A 16,824-nucleotide genomic window follows, 5' to 3' on the forward strand; every position below is an offset into this window, starting at 1 on the left:
GGTTCAAACCGGAGCCGTGCGCGGGAGCCGGCGGTTGTCCGCCCCCTCCTCAGCCCGGTGCGCAACGCGCACACACGGGCGAAGCGTTGGAGAGACTGTTTTGCTGACGGAGTCCGAGAGCACTTCTGAGTCCGCTTTTGTGAGGAGTCAGTGTGTTTTTTTTCTCTCTGGAGCTGCCTTTCAGCGGGTGGCTCCGCGCACCCCCCGGGCGTGCCGGTACCGCCGCGTCCGCACAGCGTAGGGCGTCCCCGGCTGCCGTTCGGAGGCGTGAAGCACGGAGCGCCCGATGCGACGCGCGCGGTTCCCACACGCTGCCATTTGCGGGCGGCTCCCGGGAGCCGCGTCGCTCCCGCTTGGGCGCGCGTATGGGCGTGCGATCCGGAGGTGGCGGGGCGGGGGTGCGTCAGGTGCCGCAGTGCCGTGCGCTGCCGCTGAGCCCGGCCAGGGGGCGCTGCCTGCCGGGAGCTGCGGCGGCCTCGGCCGCGGAGCCAGCGAGCGGAGCCCGGCTGGCGGGCGGTGAGGGCGGGCGCCGGTCTCTCCAGCGCTCGCGGGGACAGCGGGGCCCGCCCGGGAGCGAGCGGCGGCGGCTGGAGGAGCGCGGCCCCGGGGGATCCCCCTCGCCATGCAGACCCGGCGGCGCCTGCCGCCCGCCGAGGTGAGTGAGCCCGGCCCTCCTCCGTCCCCGGGCTCGGAAGGCCGAGGAACCCCGCTCCCCAGGCCCCTCTCCCCGGAGCGAGGCCCCGCGGGCGGCCAGGGAGGGCTCCGACGCCCGAGCCGAGCCGGGAGCACCGGGAGGGGGGGTGGGGATAACGCGGAGGCTCCGCGTGCCCCTCGCCCCGCCGCTCTCGTCCCTCGCGTGCGGCCCCGGGGTCGGGCGCCCGGCCGAGGGGAAAGCAGCGAGCTCCCCTCGGCCCTGCCAGCCCCAAACCGCCGTTCTCCGCCGTCCTTGAGTGCTGCTCCCCGGCCTGCCCCTCCCCCGGCACGGCCCCCGGAGGAGGACCGCTCGGCGGGCTCCGCAGCCTCCCCTGGACCCCCTCCGTGTGCCGCTGCGAGGCTCCCCCCCGCCGCCCCGGGCCTGGCCCAGCGCCCCAGAAGGGCGGGGAGGATCCCCGTTTGCGTTTCGTGCCCTTTTTATGGCTGGATCCGCGCTCTGTCCCCGGGCGCCGAATGTGACTTGCTCATCGCGATGTGTAACAAGTCCCTCCTGCAATGGTGGTGGGGGGGGGGGATGGGGCCAGCGGGCGGGATGCGTTTTGTAACATCTCTAATTAAGCGAAACTGTGGTCGTCTTTCAGTCCAGGAATAACCGGCACTTGGGGCATGTCAGACTTCGTGCAGAGGTGGGTTAGTGACCTGCTCTTAAATGTTAGGGTTAAAGAGGTGCGTGTGATGAGGGGCAGCTGGAGAACTGCTTTTATCTTCTAACCACACTGAGAACCAAGTGGCAGCTGGGAATTGATAGACTTTCTGTTTTGGTGTTATTTTGTTTATTTATAGAGATATTACTGATTGTTTTGTGACAAAGCTTGTGGGTTTTTTTTTTCTTTTTTTAAAAAAATCTGTCAGAGGGTTTAATTCTTACACATGCTTTCATTCAGTTCAGAAATTAGAAGTTGACTAAATAGGGAGTCTCAAAATCTGGTGACCTTCACATTAAGTGTGGTTGGATTGGATTAGAATTCCAGAACAACGCTGCCTTCAGTATGTTGGTCCAAGCTGAACCCAGAACTGGAAGGGGCTCAATAAGCAAATAAAGATATTCTGCTTGAATAAAAGCTTTTATTTTCTTTGGACAGCATTTATTGACCATATGATGTTTTAAAGCTTAATTAGCTTTTATTAGCAAACCATTTTTGATTACATGGAATGAATCCTGATCTTAGATGTACCTTCAGTGATTAAAACAACAGAATCCCTTGTTGTAGCCAGTGATGCACTTTCTTTCTTCTTTAAGTTATGGCATGCAAAGCTACAAGAACCATCTCCTTGACCCAAGAGAGACAAAATTAGAAATCTCTCCACAGAGGTTTGGGGAATCTGAAATGGAAGCTGAAAAAGGACCTAAAATCTCAGCTGTGCCTCCATCTAATTCAGACTCTGATACAAACCTAATGAGTTATCATCTTCAGACATGTTGTGGTGGGTTCTGTGATTGTCCATTTTCTTCTTTCGTTTGTGAGGGAAGAAGAAAAAACACCACAAAGCTGCAATTCTGAGCCCTGATTTTAGGTGTTAATTCTGTGCTAGCTTTGAGTCAGTTATTAGGTAAGAGATTAAATACTTTCAAATGCTCGTTTCAGGATCTGAGACCTGGGGCTAAGGCTGAGATGAAATACAGTTTATTTCAGTTAGGGAAGTCTGACTATGGCTATCTCAGGGAACAAAGGTAGAGACTGAACAAAGAGGCAGTATTAAAACTTGTGGTCAAGGAATGATAAGCCTTTTAATGTGTGTTGCTGTCAGTCCACCAGCTCTGCAAACCATGGTGGAAAAAAGCTTGTTAGTTTTGTGTTCTTATGGACTCTGTATGTGGTTGTTTTGCAGAAGGATTAGAGTGAAGTTTTGCTGTAGAATAGAAGTTGGCCAAAAATAAGTGGCTTTTGGAATAAATTATGTATTAATATTTTGTTGATCAGAATGATCTCCCTGATGCACTAAGATAAGAATCTTCAAATAATTTTGAGCTTCTTGACAAAAACAAAAAAAGAGGGATGATAATTTCCATGGTTAGTGTGTGTGCTGATGAATTGCATCCGGATCATTGTTAGAAGATACCAATATATTAATAGAGTACTTTGAAACCTTTATGCAAATGCTGCTGTTTTTTAAGTGATTGAGATTAAATTGTTGAAAGAGATTACAGGAATCCTGTTTTAGGGCTCTGCTTGTGATGTCTTATGAGACCTGAACTTTGAAATGAACGGAGATGTCAGCTGACATGCAAGGTTTGGGCCTTGAGAAACATTTCAGTACAATGACTCTGTAAGTTCACAAAGCTTTTTTTATTGATAATAAATGTATAAGCAAATGTAAATGGGTGAAACAAGTAAGAGCTTTAGGAGACAGAAACAGCTTTCACTTCTCTTGACTTTGTTTTGGTTACATCTTGGACATTTGGGAAAATTACATCCCTTCATGTAAGTGGATGGGAAATTTGAAAAGATATACAGAGAATCCTTCACTTACACAGTAGTTTCTACTGAAGTAGAATTCAGAATATCTACCCATTCCAATGGGTTTGATTAGCAACGAGAGCAAAACATGCTATATTGTTATCAGAAGGATAAGTGTGATAGATCATGCTATAAGAGAGAAGTAGAAGTGTGCAACATGGATGCTCGTTCTTCCGAAATAACAGCGAGTCAGCATGAAGTTGCCTGAAGGCAAAAGGCAGAGAAAATCTGGCAGTGGTCACTTAAACTATTATAAAGGGCTTCACTAAAGTCATTTTTAAATTATAGTTGTTAAAGGCACTGTAGTATGTGGCCAGGAGCTTAGGGGTGACAGTGCTGCATAGACTGTTCCTACACAGTTCGTTCTCTAGCTCAAGTGGGAGTTAAATTAAAGAAGCAAGTCCAGACAACCAGATTTTACACATTGTTCTGTTAGAATAAAAAAGGCAAACAAAAAAGTGAGAAACTATGTGAAAAACAGAGTCACAGTCAGTAGACGTTTCTGTGTTAGAGCAAGTGTGGAGCTGGAGTGCTCTCAGCACTACTGGTACAAGCTAGGACAGTAGTTTTGTGTTGGTTTAATTCAGTTATGAAGATTGGTGAGAAGAGTTTAAAAAAACCCAAAACTTTACTGTTGTTTTGTTTCTGTGTAAAATTTGGAGATGTATGGCAGTGTGGCTGTATGTTCATGTCTTAAAGTGACAGTGTCCAAATGCAGATTTTTTTGAGTATTCTGTCCAGTGTACATTGGACTTCCACTTGCATTAATTTTTTGTTTTGCTAGATGTCCTTGAGGAGCAATTACCAATCTTTGTATTGAATCATTTTCAGATAGCACTCTGCATGCCACCTCTTTGTTGCATATAGAATATGTAAATGTCTTGTTTGCTGTAAACATGGCTTATATTCTTAATGATTTGATGGCAGCTGAAATGATGAATCTGCCTTGTGAGTCAGTGGGGTCACGTTAACATCAGTTGTTTAAGGGAATGTGTTGAAGATGCAGAAGCATTCTGGTATGCAGCATCATCTTTGTTTTTCTATGAAGAGCTGTACTGCATGCTACTAGTTTATAGTTTTCCTTCTGTTTTCTGTACTTTTCTACCTCCCTTTTCATATCAACAAGAAGCATTTTTAAAATATATATATTTTTTAAGGAATTAATTGCATAGTAAAGTGTAGTAGGACTTTATAATTGAAAGTTGTATTAATTTTTCTTAATAATTGTGTTAATTTTTCTTAAAATTGTTTTGGATTTCTGTTACTGGTTCAGTTCCCATGTGCTAACAAAGGTGAAAGTTTTCTGATGGAGGCTTGAGGCATCCACTGATATTCTACACAGTGATGCTGAGCCTTGTTTAGGGTATGGCTTTGTATATAAAACAATGCAGTGCTATGTTCTTCTGTTTGTTAGCCTGACTGCAGTTTGCAGCAGTTAAAAAAAATGAGCTAGACAAACCTGTAACTGTTTTTTTTTCTGCTATTATTTGTATATGAAAATACTTCACTGCAGATCTCACTTTGGTAACTATTTTAGGACCATTTCCCAGCAATTGGTGATTAGTGACAGAGGAATTGGGTATGATTGGAGATACTGCAAATGTTTTGAGCCTTTGCATGTGTTGCAAAAATCTCTTGCCCTGTTAAGAGTCATAATTTGGTAGACTGTATTTTCTGTGTTTACTGGTAACGTTTCATTGTGAGTCTTCCTTACTGACTCGTGCTTCAGTTTTGCCAGAGTACATCCATGGGGCTGCCTAAAAAGGCAGAATGTTGAGGATTGGTCTCATGTTCCCTTCTTTGTTGTTGTTGTTGAAGTGGTAGCTGGAAGGAACCTTCCTTCCGTCTTCCCAGCACTCGGATCAGAGGTCATTTCCTACCAGGTGATGATTGGCAATTAAGCCATGCTTATGTCAGAGATTCACGTGTGCTCTTTCAGTTACAGAAGTGCCGTAGTTACCCTAGGAATCATTTGCCTTACTCCTAGATTCTTGTTATGTTTTGCTTTACTGTCATGTGAAAGTTATAGTTTATGATATACTGAAACTTTTTTATTTATAACTCAATCATTATTCGTGAGTTCAGTGTAAACATTTATATTTTGTTTGGGGAAATAATAGGTGGAATACATGAACTACAAAATTCACAGATTATATCAGTGAAGAAACACATGCTAATACATTTCTCTAAAAAGTAGTACAATGAACTTAAAAGGAGTTGGTGATGTTCAGTGTAAGAAGCACATCAAAGAGCCTTCTAAATCCCATAGTAGCTTCTGCATTTGTGAATGACGTTGACTATTAGAGGAGCTTTTCAGTTTCCAGGTTCAGTTTTGTAGTGTCAAAAACTCTTCTTTGAACTCAGTGCACATGTTGACTTGCCTGTTTGCACTCTGCATGTGATCTAGATGGTTGGTTTGGGGTTGCTGAGATAAGCATGAGCCATGTGTAAGTCTGAATGTATAGTAAATATGTAGTTATGATAAATTCAAAAATAATGGGCAAATCAGATGAAAATATGTAAGATGTATTACTTGATATGTTAGCCAGTCAGATTATAGGAAGTCTGGGGGAGGTTACAGGGCAAAAATTGCAGATAGAAACAAAACAATCACAGATCTGGAGTTCAGTTACCATCTGATGTACTTAATTATTTTTTTTTCCTTTCAACCTGCTCAATGAAACTGTTCCCTCATTTTCTTCTTCATCAACAGCTTTGCTTCTGGTTTTTGTTCTTCCATCGCTTCTCCCACTCTGTGGGTCTGTGGTTGCAGTGTTGTGTATTCCTTTGTGCTGTGCTCAGACCTCGTGCTGAGCCTGGTGCGCCTCGCAAGCAGCCACCTCTGGGAGGTGACTCTGGTGATGTGCTTGGGGGTGATTTGGGTAATCCTGCCCCAGTCATCTGCTGAAGATAAAGGACAGAAAGAAATTCACAGTCAAGTGGTTCAGTTCTGGCCTTTGCGTTTGAGTTTGAATGAAAACAAGTTTGTTTCCACATGGATTGGGAAGTTCAGTGATTGAAGAGGCAGCACGTTTACTTTTTCTACTTGTGTGGTGGAACAAGAAAGACAGGCGGGCTTCTGTTCTGTATTGCAGAAGTGGCATGGATATCTGGTGCTGGTGATTGCTTAAATAGCTATGGTATGAAGCAGAAGTTGTGTCTTTGCTCCCTGTGTGTGAGCTCCACCAGCTGCTGATTGGGGGTCATGCCTTCCTGTCTTCTTAGGACATCACAGATTCAGGGAAAGTGCTGCCTGATGTCATGCAACAGCGAGGGCAGGGAACTGGGCTTGGCTAAGCTGATGCTTAGAAAAGCTTAATGGTTCTCTTGGTTGAGTGAGTGCAGTGTGTTGGTCAAGTCCTGCAGACTGGTACAGGAACGGGCATCACTGTGATTGAAGCAGTGAATATCTAAATGAACCTGGATTTCTGATGACCAGTTTTTTTTCTGCCCGTAAGTATTCAGAATTTATGAGAGATTTTGTAAGTAGCAGGGAAATTCTTAAATGATCTGGTAATGAAGAGAACTGTGTTTGGTTTCAAGTAAGGAGATGTGAGTTTTGTAGTGTATACTGAATATGATGTTGTATGTATGCAAGTTCTTTGAAGTGCTTTGTAAGAGTGTTGTTCTACCATTATTAGATTGAAATCCTGTAGATTCAAATGGTATTTACCTCTTACTATCTCTTCCCTTCCTTCCCCCTCTGCAGTAACTGCAGCATTCTCACATGACACCTCAACTCTGGGTGCTGATTGCTTAGCAGGTTGCTCCCAAAAATGCATAAAGCAGCTGAATCCTGCTTGCCTTTTCTTTGGAGAAGTGTCATTTGGATTTTACTGTGCAGATACTCATTTTCATGAATGTAGGTTTTTGTTTCTGCTTTTTTAACCAGTACAAAAATAGTAAGTGAACAACGTGATTTCATAATCTTCATTTCCATAGGAAATCAAATAGAAAACTACAACACTTGATAAGTGATAGTACTGAACCCAGCGTGTAAGTTCTTTTCAAATGTGTGTTACTGGAATTGTGAATGTTGAGTTTTCCTAGCAGAATGGAGAAGAGACAGAAATCACATGTTTAAAGCATACAGTTTTAACTATGCCTCATGAGCCAGTCATGTCAGTGTAATTTTTTATACCTTATGTGCCCTGTAATGCAGATAAATGAACTTTTAATATGAACTGAGATTGCATAACAGGCAAGTTTCCTCCTTGCTTATTAGGCTTTTTTAAATTTATCTGACAGTCTTTTAGAAGCCACTTGTTTTTCTGTATTACAGTGGGAATGCATGCTGTTGTCTGCATCTCAGACTTATGTTTTGTTGAAGAAGGTGCAGCTGTCCCATCTGTGCCCTTTCTGTGGTGTGTACCCAGGTATAGGCAATCACTGTTTGCTGTCCTGTTCTTCAGCAGAGCACATTAGTAGTTACTGCATTACTGAGTTGCATCATGTGTGGAATATTGGTTAGTTCATAGTAAGTATATGCATAAAACACAGTTACTGAGCTAGTAACAAATTCTTTTTAATAGCCTGTGTATTGGAATAGCCACTTCACTGAAACAGCAAATTGCATTGATTCACACTGTGGCTGTGTGTAAATGATGAAAGCTGAACAGTATCCCAGTATACTTCATGTATTGTTCTTTCTTGATACTTTCACTAGTGTAACTTTAAAAGGTCATTACTGTAAGCATCTGTCTACCCACATACTTTTGTGTTTTCAAGAAATTAAATTAGTGCACTTGTATTTTATTTACTTTACTTTTAGTTAATGTGTCACATGTAAAATGCATGTAAATCTATAATAGATTTGCACATCTATTTTTTGTACTCTTCTGTGGAAGTGAATTTGAGTATGATGGGGATTAGAACTTCCTTACTGAGATTGGCAGGTAATATTTATGTGTATTTAGTGTCTTTATTCCCTCATTCTTTTTCTGTAATGTCCTTTGTGGTTGTGTTTTGTCCTTGTTTATTTTTTGCCATTATGTGTCATTTCTACACAGATGGCCTGTAGGTGCAATTGTACTTTTTTTCCTTGAGGAAATATGGAGAAAGTGGCACTTCGGTAGTTAACAAGGCTTGTCTGAACTTGATTTTGAACATATGGATGCTTGAGAGAAGCAGGGGTCTGTGCACATCTTGGGAGCTGGACGTGGTGTGTGTGTGTCAGAAATGGTTCTGTTGGGTAGCATTCAGTCCCTTCAGCACTGTTAAAGGATGTTAATGGCACTGGGTGTAAATGAGAATCATGCTCAGAAGCAGCAGTGCAGCAGTGTTGCCATGGCTGTATCAAGTTGTATTGAGTGAGTTACCAGTTACAGATGCCTTGAGACCTAACCCACAGTGACATCAGCTAGACCAGTTAGATTGTGATCACAAACATGGGGATGAACTTTCCTGCATTTCTTAAGACAAAAATAGTTCATAGTGTGTCAGTATTTGTGTGTAACTCAGTGTGGTATAAATAGGTCAGTACAATAAGAGAAATAAAATTGTTAGTAGAAATTAAAAGTTACTTCCTTGAGATGATTTCACATTGAAGGGAGTGTGAAAGAAGCATTTGTGATCTTTGAGTTTGTTTTCAGACAGATGGGAATCTAGCTCTACAAAGGCTTTGAGAAATAACAACTGTTTGCTGTCTGTTAAAATGATATGTTCTATTAGAAGTGTATGTGGGAAAGATTTTAGATAACTGTCATTACGTAACTATCAAAAGAATAAATGTGTGACCAGAGCAGCATTGGAAAGAGGATGTGTCCAACTGTGCTGATAGAGGTGGCTTTAGTAAACAATTAACCGATGTTCTGTAAGAGGTGACTGCAGACTTCCAGACTTCTTTTCTGTACAGGTTGGCCTTTCTCTAAAGAGCAGCTGCGTGCATAAATTGTGTCTGTTCTAGCAGCTTCTTTCCCCAATGGGTACAACTCAGAATTGATGGGCTGGTAAATGGTAGCAGAGTGGTTTCCCTCTTTCCTGTTGTCCTTTTAATCTGTCCCATTCTGATCGTGTGGCAGTTCTGGCTTTTATTATCACATATGGATCTTGCTATCAGCACCTGCAGTATCAGTCCCCCTGGTTTTATAAAAAGGGCAGTTCCTATAAAAAGGGCAATTCTTTGGTATTTAATTAGTGATTCTGGGGGACCTTAGTCAGTTCTTCCTATATTGCCCAAATCTAAGAAATACCTGAAACAATGAACTGTGCAAAGGAGAGCTTATCACTCTCTACAACTCCCTGAAAGGAGGTTGTAGTGAGGAGGGGGATTGGCCTCTTCTCCCAGGTCACAGTGAATGGATGAGAGGTGATGGCCAAAGCTACACCAGGGAGGTTCAGGTTGGATATCAAGGAATCATTCTTCTCAGGAAGAGTGCTCACACTGGCACAGGCTGCCCAGCGAGGTGGTGGAGTCACTGTCCCCAGAAGTGCTGACGAATCACAGAGCTGTGGCACGAGGGACGACGTGGTCAGGGAGCATGGTGTGGTGGGGGTGGTTGGGGTTGGACTATATGGTCTTAGAGGTCTCTTCCAACCTGAATGATTCTGTGAGGCAAGATTAGTCTACTCTGAGACTAACTTATTCTGCATTTTAATTTAATTTTCAGATGAATAAAAGATAGATGACGGTCCTCAGATGTTTTTAAAACGTTAGATTGATAACACTACAGAATCCGTGGACAGAGTAAGAAACACGACTTCATATTAATATTTAATACGCTGTACTTGGATTCCTTATAGTTCACAGCATTTTAAACTTGGAGTTTTTAGCGCTTCATTTTATACAACATAGGTTTATAAAACACTAAATTTTGAAGTGAGCTTTATGAACACGTGAGTAAGTTCAGGAAAGGATTTTCTCCTTCCTGAGCTCTTCTAGGAAAACTGGCGTTGAAGGCAGCACTGCAGTGCAAAACTGTCTATCTGCTCTTTCAGAGAGCTGGTGAAGGATACTTCTGGAGCCAGTCAGAAGTAGTTATATAAGAAGGAGATGTGGTTCTTGTCTCCAGGTACTGATAGGCCTGCCTCATTAGTGTGCTGGGAAAGGATGGGCCTTTTGGCAAGATGGTGTTTGCACTAAGTGAGCAAATCAATCTCTTTCTCATCAAATCAGTCAAAAAAGGTAGAAATTGGGAATTATATTCTACTCTAAGCTGTTATAAAGCAGGTGTCCTTCTCAGTTGAGCTGCTTTCTCTCATTTAATGGAGGGCACAGGTTGATAGTGTTGCTGTAATTTTTCTTGTCTCCCTGTTACTTCTGATGGTGATACTTTCTATATGACTTCTTTGAAGTTGGCTGCTCTTCTGACTGCCTTGCTGCTGCTCTGGCACACGTGAATGTCTGCTCTCAGAAACTTGGCTGGAGACAGAAGTGAGAATAATAGCTTTAAAATAGCATGTGGAAAAGTAACAGGAAAAAAATGCAAAATTAGTGAAATAATTACAGAAACTGTATGCTGCTTCAGGTTTTGTCCATCTCTGTTTGTGGAATTATCCAGGGTGAAAGAGGACAAACCACCACAACGCTGAAATAGTTTCTTTTGTCGGCAGTCATGGGTTGAGAGCCGGGGTTGTATTACACAGAAATAGCCTGCCATGCCCCAGTCTACTCTTTGATTGATTTATGTTGACTAGCAGGAGTGCCAGAGAATTATGGTCATTAAAATGAAGCATAATTGGGCATCTTGAGTTTTTGGTGCAGGAAAAGGATTAGCAGGGACTGTCTTGTTTGTATTTGTTATAATTTCATCTCTTCTGTTTTTAATATTTCTCACTGAGTGGATTTAAGGCACATTTTAATGGAATTTTCACATTTTAGACAAGGTATTTTTGAAAAAAAACCTTTGAATTTTGAAAACAATTTTTTGGGGTCGCATTACACACTACTGGCTTAACTTACTAAGAGAACAGTTCATGTTTAATTCGTGGTCTAATCTGAAGCCCTTGCCGCTGCAGCCATTTTCATGCATGTGACTCAGATAGAGCTACTGCTACACCACAGGCATTCTCTCATGCCCCCCCTTCCTTCTGTTTGGCACACGCTAGATGAAAACAGCCCAGTAGTGTCTTTGTATAGGATGAATAGCTGTTTGAGAATTGATGAAGTTCAGGAAAGACAACAGCACTGCAGAATGAAGCTTCCATTCATTCCTTGGTCTGGATGTGTGCTGTCCATTTGGGTGCTGTTGTGACAGCATACCCTGAGACTGGTGTGGAGGACTGGTTTGTGGGAGGAACAGTCCTAGGCAGTAGTCTGTCTTTCTGTTTACATTAATTCTTAAAAAGTAATCAAACACATATGTGTGAAACTTGATGCTTCATCTGTGAGAGGCCAATAAGGAACAGTTACAGTGATAAACTGCACAAGATAATTTACCATTGTTCAAAGCATTTCATCACTTGAGTGAAGGAGAAACCCCACCTCTTCCACATGTGAAGACTTACAATTCAGATTAATTGAAAATAATTTGTTTTGTCTAATTGATGTGTGACCTGAAGCTCGTTACCTGTTTCCACTCCTGCTTAAAGTATTTTTCTTTTTGCAGTTTTCATTCTTGCAGTGTTTGAGACCTGAGTACATTCACTGTGTGTCATCTCTCTGAGTCTCCCATCTGATGGTTCCAGTGAATAGACTAGTAGGAATTTAAGATACCAGCACTGAAATCTGGGTTTGCATTTATGATAATACCTTATTCAATTACTCTTGCAATAACGAAGTGCATTAAAATGGCTGCAGATGTATTTCTGCCTACTCTAAGACATCTTCTCACCGATAGCACATTATAGAGGATCTGTAGTGTAGTGATGAGTTGGATCCTTGCCAGTAGATGGAAGCCTTTTTTAGCATCTCTTCATGCTTTGAGTTTTCTGCATTTTTAAATTTTTTTTACATAGTGTCAAAATTGCTGCTCTTTCAGTCTCTTCATTTATTGTAAGCTGTTCCAATTCCTATTCGGATTATTTCCATTTGGTTTTGTAAACATTTTTTACATTCCTTTTTGTTAAAAATATTTTTAACGTTATATTTTTAGAGCGCTCTCTTTCTGTTCTTCATCCTTTCTTTATTCTGGGCACGTCTCTGCTTGTCCAATTTCTCTTCAATTTCTGTTTTGCCTTTGCAGTAATTGGCAGACGCCCTCTTGGAGCTCCTGAGGGAAATCATATATGTAGTATTTTAACCAAGAAGCACCTGAGTGATATTACTGTAGGGCAGGAGGCGAAAAGTTCAGCCAACCATCAGCAGAAGAGATAAGAAACTGTGAAATGTACCAAGTAACCAATCTGGAACAGCAGAGACACAGGCCCTCCTTCCTTTGTGGTCTTATGTTTCAGTAGATACACCGTTTTTAGGTGGAAATATATGTTAGGTTGTTGGTTTTTTTTTAAAGTGTGATGGAACCATTTTTCAGCAGTAAGAAAAGCTTAATAATCACTAGTTTTTACGCTGTTATAAATACTCTTGGCTTTCCTTTGTAGTTACTCTTCTTGATTCTGTTTTAGTACACTCTTGGAAAAAGAACTTGACTTTGTCAACTTGAGTTTCATTTCTCTCATGAAACCCAACTGGTACAATTTACTTTTTTTCCTTTACAAATTGCTTTGTTAATAAATACATCCATATCTGTAAGTATGCTTTGATCTTTGAAAGGAGAAAGCGGTGATGAATTGTTGAACTGTAAACAGAAAGCTGTAGGACCTCCAGGTAACAGCTCTTCAAAGCTTTCTCTTCAGAGGCTGGTTATGATTGTCTGAATCTGCGTTCCTCTGTGTTAAAGGCAAAAAATTATTACATGGTAAGAATGGAACAAGGAAAATGAGTCAGAATAAAAGCAGTGAATAGTAAAACTATATTATTGCTTTGGATATTGCCTTCCTGGTAGGCTTGCTGGCTTAGAGCACTGGTAACAGCACAGCGTGTTTCAGCTGTGCGTTGCTAGGTCTGATCCATTTCTGATTGGCAGAGATAGAAGTTTGTGGTTAATGTATGACTGACTGCTTAGTGTGAAATGTGTTTGATGTTCCTGATGCACTCGATAGGCCTAGCCATAAATTGCAAAGAGGATTGTCTTGCAAAAGGGTCGTGGAAACCAAATCATTTTCTTGTGTCTACAGACCAGTAAGGAGCATGGTGAGAACACCTTGCTCAGCTGCCATGTTACTTCACATCTCATCATTCTGAAGACTTTCAGTAGAATTGAATTTTTGCACACCTTCATTTTTGTGTGCATTAAGAAGCTCACCTGAAGAACCTTGTTATACAATAATTGTTAATATTTCCCAAATATCCACAACTCAGCTTATAGGGGTTGAAATACACATGGCATGAACGTTTTTATTTTGCCTACAGGAACGGTTCTGTTGGCAGGCAAAGCTGTGCGATTTTGTTCTGAATTTGGAAATGGCACTGCTAAGAGTGCTCCTGTTCAGTTCATTAGTTTCCTGGAATTATTACTGTAGTTTATTTCTGAAAAGAATAATAAACAACCCTGGGCAATTTGTAGTGTAACACCGAATATTGTTTTAATGTGTGGAAAACTGAGGGGTTTTTTTTTGTTTTTTTGTTTTTTTTTTTTGTTGGTGCTGTTTATTTGTTTTTCCTCTGTTTGTTGGAGTTGTAAGATAATTATTTTTTCCCTAGCATGCATACAGCTGCTTCATCAGAGTGCTAATAAATATTTCAACTGCCTAACAGGTCAAATACTGGTACCTTAACTTATTTCAGTCCTTGTTCTTGTTTGGTTGTTAAAGCCTTTCTTCTTTTCTCATGGCTGTATTGGGTTCTTGAGCTCTGTTGTGTGCCAGGATGCAGACCATGAAAATGATCACCTGACCTTGAAAAAATCTGTAATCAGGAGAACAAGGGACTTCTGAAGACTTTTCTGCCTGGGTCTTCTCTGCTATTAAGTGTTGATGCCATGGTGGTATTTGAGAGAATAAGCTGATTGGAAGTGAAGGGAGCCCAGGATTGTAGGAGGAATAATTTGTAGACAAAAACAGTTTAGCTACAACAAAATCAGTGGGAAGCTGATAAACGCAGTTTACAGAACTCAGAGGGTCATGAATTTTTGTCTAGTATCAAAGCTACTAGCTTTTTATTTTTGGAAGGCCTACTGTAATGTAGTATAATGAACTTTAGAGACTAATTTTATAAATATAGCATTGCAGTCAAGGTCACGAGGGATACAAAAACAATTAGAGTTGCTGTCTCACTCTGTGAGTTTAGGATTAAATGAAGAATAATTGTCAGTAGGTAGCAATGTGCTTTTTATGAGAAGCCTTTTTCATGAGGATATTGGTGTACAATAGTGACATAGTGCATAGACCCCTGAATTAAAAGCTGCATATGTAATCTAAATCATTTAGAGGCTTGCAGCATTTGCCATATGTATCTGTGTTAGCAGTGTTGAAAAAACGTGGTTTGTGGCAGAACTACCAGTTACAAAATGCGTATTTATGTTTTCTTTTTAGGATCAAAAAGAACACACTGATTCAGCAGAACTGGCTGATTGTGCTGCAGTCATCATGAGTAGGCACAGGGTCATTCGTTTCTTAACAAATGTATAAGAAAAAAGGTAAGAGGCAACTTCTCTTTAGAATATAATGGCTTAGGGATTATGTATGTGAAATGCTTGAGTTCTTATGTATGTGTATGGATTTACATTTATATGTGCACCCATACATATGTATGTTATCTTGTACCTGAGATAATGGAGTATTTTTTAGCATTTTGTGATTTTGATCTTTATTGAGAGTAATTGTCTTGTTACAGAGCAGAGATGTCTTGTTTTCCTTGGGGTGGGGAGCAGGCAGTCTTTCTTCCTCAGTCTGTGCCGTAGGCAGACCTTATCACTTAAAAGTACAACTAATGCTGAAATCTGTAAACAGGGTGTTCATTAAAATAGAGGTGCTTGACTTTGTGTTCCCGGAGCAAATAATATAAAAGTCACTAAAGGGAGCTGCAAAAATACATGGACTTTTTCCTGAGATTGAAGATGGTCTTCAGCAGCGTTAGAATTAACAAATCAGTTTGTCCAGTTGATAGTCAGTTCTGTGTTGTCATGCAATGAGAAGATGACATTTTCTGGATTCAAACTCAGGATGAAGTTTGTTTTCAATCTGGTTGTGCCCCTTGTGATTTTCAGCTTAGGAGCCTTTCATTATGTGTTTTTGTTGATGGCTACAATAAACTACTTGAGTATGTTGTTTAGTAAGTGTTTACTGAAATCTGTATGTTTACAGTTCTGTATTGAAGCAGAGAAGGCAGTGTGATAGAAAGTCCTGAAGTCTTATTCTGCCTGTTTACGTACTGCCTGATGTGGAGGCCTTTTCTGCGACGTTAACAGTTGTATGCTGGTATTATTTCATTCTGGTGCATTTTTTTAATATATAGTGTTAGTGTGATCATGTGCTAGTCATGTACTGTTAGAGTGGAGAAACTGAAATGCTGTCAGTTCCAGTGCTGAAGGATTCTTGAGGGTAATGTATGACATCCAGCGTGGAAAGAAGATCATAGGTTATGTAATTCCATATTGCAGAGAGTGAAACAAGTAAGTCTTGCCCTTTGCAGGTACAACACAAAGCCTATCTATATGTACATATCCTTTCCCAAGAAAAAGCAGGCATGTAGGACATCTGAGCTATCTTGAGAGGCAGCCTCCAAGGTTAAGCCTGTTCAGAATACCAACAACTATTAATTAAGATCTTTCTGTTCTTTTCCTTGATTCCCTCCCTCTCCAATAACCTACTGAAGTTTGTTTTAGGTCTAGATGCTGTCATGACTAGGATAGTAATTCTGCTTCTATATCTGACACAAACATTCTGGTATATGAAGCTTTATATTTAGATGCTAAGGGAGGGTAAAGCATATAATCTTGTTAAAACATAGGTTTTTAGGTTTTAGAGGTGAAGATGCTGTTTTGTGAAGAAATTGATGAGTAAAATGCAGAGTTTATGAATTGTGCCTGATCTGTGAGCCAACAGGAGCCTGGAGATAATTGAATGTCAGATTGCATGTTCCTTTTGTGTTTCTTTTTTGTTTTGTTTTAATGTTTTTCACAGGATTCGAGGCTTATGTCTTCTGCTTGCACTAGCACGATATCCTCACATTGTTCATTCCAATATGTATTGGTTTAAAAAAGACATTTTTGGCAATGTGTAGCTAAAATCACCATTGAAATTTCTTCCTAATCTGTTCATGTCTTCATCCTTACTTTTCCAGAGTTTGATTTGTGTTTGCTTCTCAGCGTCTCTCCATGCCATGGCTTGAAGAGTGTCCCAGCTATGAATGATACCTTAAAAAATGTCTTTTCTTCTTTGAAACTAAGAGAAGGTTTGGGCTAGAATAGTCCCCGAGCTGTCCCAAACTTTCTTAGGGGTACCTGTGAGTTACAATCAAATTTCCAAAGGCTTAAGAAGGAATATGTATGGTTTTATTTACGTTGGACCATCAATATAAATATTTAAAATAAATTCTGACCCATGGCGACAACAGCTACCAGATTATTGTAGTGTGCTGTTTTAGAGCTTCTGTGTTATCTCTTTTGATCTGGCTGTGCAGTTGAAGTATTAGATCTTAAACTGGTAAATATAGGAGATGTTGACAGTGTATTGATCAAGAGGATTATGGTTGTATGTCAGGAGCATGAGTGCT

The 16,824-nt window shown here is 41.0% G+C and overlaps 1 protein-coding gene across 3 annotated transcripts in view; it reads left to right on the plus strand.

Annotated features, from left to right (window-relative positions):
* The first annotated feature begins 580 nt into the window (after positions 1-580).
* The window catches only part of ZFYVE9 (zinc finger FYVE-type containing 9), a 55,533-nt gene continuing 39,289 nt past the window's right edge, over positions 581-16,824 (plus strand). For 2 of the 3 annotated variants that reach the window (XM_042819419.1, XM_042819421.1), the window contains exons 1-2: positions 581-655; positions 14,643-14,746. The gene's annotated coding sequence lies outside the window, so the exon portion shown is untranslated. Of the gene's footprint in view, positions 656-1,289; positions 1,341-14,642; positions 14,747-16,824 lie in introns of those variants that run through there. The other variant, XM_042819420.1, reaches the window with a different exon arrangement.

The sequence above is a fragment of the Centrocercus urophasianus genome, unplaced genomic scaffold, assembly GCF_019232065.1.
Source record: "Centrocercus urophasianus isolate 14NV4802_14NV808 unplaced genomic scaffold, USGS_Curo_1.0 seq_18, whole genome shotgun sequence".
In the NCBI taxonomy this organism is placed as follows: Eukaryota; Metazoa; Chordata; class Aves; order Galliformes; family Phasianidae; genus Centrocercus; species Centrocercus urophasianus.